Genomic DNA, 2308 nt, shown 5'->3' with positions numbered 1-2308 from the left:
TTGGACAAAGCTGCCTCTGTGTGATTCTGAGTCAGTGGCAAGAGGATCTGCAAAACCCTGAGGTGGCTCCATCCTGACAGCTGCACGGCAGGGAAGAGAAAGATGGTGGATTTGTGTAAATGAGTGATGATGCAGAAGGAGAGACACACATACCAACAAAAGCAAGATTGCAGTTGCATTACAAGACGAAAGGGGCCATCATTTGAGTCATGGCCAAAATTGTATTTGTTACGGGTACAACAGCTTTAGCAGGTTTAGTAGGACCCTTAATTGGACATGTGGCTTGAATTGTAGCCAGTTTGGGTAAGTAAACAACCTTTACACTGTACAGCAATGTTGGATTTCAAACAAAATGACCAATCTAAAACAGAGCTCACTGAATGGAGACTGTCTAGACGTAGAGACGGTTCCTTGTTAGGCACCCTACCCTCGACTCGCACTCAAATTTGTCCCAGCGGCTTTTCATACCCATGTTATCCAAAAATATACCAAAAGACAGTCCTGCACAATGAAAAGATTAATAAAAAAAAATAAACTTTTGACCAAAAACAATATATTCTGATGTAACCCCTTTAATCATCAACATTTTTATCAGTAACTAGCTGTTTACAATTACTTTCGTAATTGAATTGATAAAATGTAACTAGTTAGTCCAACACTCCTCCTGGGACTCCACATCAGACTCAAATGTCTCCTGTTTAACAAAGACTAAGCCAAAGTCTGAGTAGAGACACTGTATTAGTCCAGCTGTAAATATGTTAAGTTTGATCTTCTGTTGGTCAGTGTGTACTGGTGTTTTACTTGCAAGGCTTTCATGGAAAAGTGCAACCGTTGTCAACACTATCCGCTGTACTGTGTGTACAAGAGGAGCTGAGCTCTTCCACTGCTGCTCAGAGGCGATACAGCAGCCCCAAATTCACCATGCAAGTGCAACACAAGCCCCGTAAACAAAAAGCATATAAGAGTAATTTATTAAAGTAACCCTTTCAAAAGATATATAGAAGAGGAAAACATTCAGCAGAATACATTTAATTCAGGTAAGGCCACACTGAAGCACCAAACACTGCAGGACACTTAAAAGGGAGAGAGAAATTCCCTCCATACAACAAAACAAAGCTATTTCTTTGTTATTTAGTATAAAGTTTAAGTATAAGTATAAAAAAACATTAAGGAATAGCTTAGCTGCAGGCAATTTTTTTCTTCCTACAATGCAGAGCTATTCAACTGTATTACTAAGGAAAATGCAAGTACTGGATCAGGACTCGGTATCATTATTATTTTTTTACCGAGGTATCAAATGTTGTGATTCATGGAGTTTAGATTCTTCTTGTAATATCAGAAAGAAAATATCTCAGCTTGGGCATCAACATGTCTAAGGACAACCAAATACACTCAGGAATGTGAGTGTAAACGTTTAAGTTCAAATGTATCTGAACCAAAATTGGTTCGTAAATAATTACACTTGTATTTACCATCATCTGGGCTTGAAGCTTCACATGGACTAGCGAGGGCAAGTCTCTCATTTGCTGTGGTTGTAGGAGATGAGACCTCCCTGTTGAGATCTCTCTGTCTCAGCATTGCTTTAACTTGTTGTAGAGCTGAGAATAAAGAGAGAGAAGTAAGACCAAGAAAATGACCATATGTATAAAACAATCTACTGCAATGAAAAGGAATAAAAATCTCCACTGTGAACAATTTTCGTACAAAGTTGATAATTTATGTTTCATTGAATAAAAATCACATATTGGAAAAATATGCACATATTATAAAAACTAAGATGTAGCTATTAATTTAGCAATTAACAGTACAACAATACATTTACATGTATCAATCACTTTGGATTGCCAATGTGTGACCAGATTGTTAGTGGGAAACTAGTTAGTTATAGGCTGTATATGCTTATTTATGACGGCTTATTAGGGAAGCTTTACCTTTGACTTCTGGAATAGCAGCCAGCTCCTCGTACACATCGATCTTCACATCTATCTAGAAGTAAGAAAGGCAAACAATGTTAATTAAAACCCATATCAAGCTAATTTGTTAACACATTTTCAAGTCTGTGCCATCTCACTTTACTGATGTATGCTCTCATGTGTGTCTGTTTTGTCTGAAGTCTGAAGTTCATTCCAGCAAACCTTCTGCCACTTCTCTACTTTATTTTTGTACATACTGTATTACACCATCAAAGCAGATTAACAACCACACACAGATTTTTCAATCAAGTCAATTTTGGGTCATTTTGAATGTGTGGGGAGATTTGAGCAGATCACCTGGTTGCATCGGGATCCTGTATCTTTCTCAGCCTCAG

At 37.7% G+C, this 2308-nt stretch overlaps 1 long non-coding RNA gene across 1 annotated transcript; it reads right to left on the bottom strand.

Moving 5' to 3' along the window:
• LOC118343141 lies at positions 1–2308 on the bottom strand. The gene is made up of 4 exons (XR_004797532.1): positions 2271–2308; positions 1932–1986; positions 1473–1598; positions 1–80 (listed from the first exon to the last, which is right to left on the bottom strand). It is a non-coding gene; the product is annotated as an uncharacterized LOC118343141 (long non-coding RNA).

Source organism: Morone saxatilis, unplaced genomic scaffold (assembly GCF_004916995.1).
Source record: "Morone saxatilis isolate NCDOM2014 unplaced genomic scaffold, NCSU_SB_2.0 Contig9, whole genome shotgun sequence".
NCBI classification, from domain to species: domain Eukaryota; kingdom Metazoa; phylum Chordata; class Actinopteri; family Moronidae; genus Morone; species Morone saxatilis.
The sequence above is the reverse complement of the archived record's forward strand: the minus strand, read 5'-3'. Positions and strand labels throughout refer to the sequence as shown.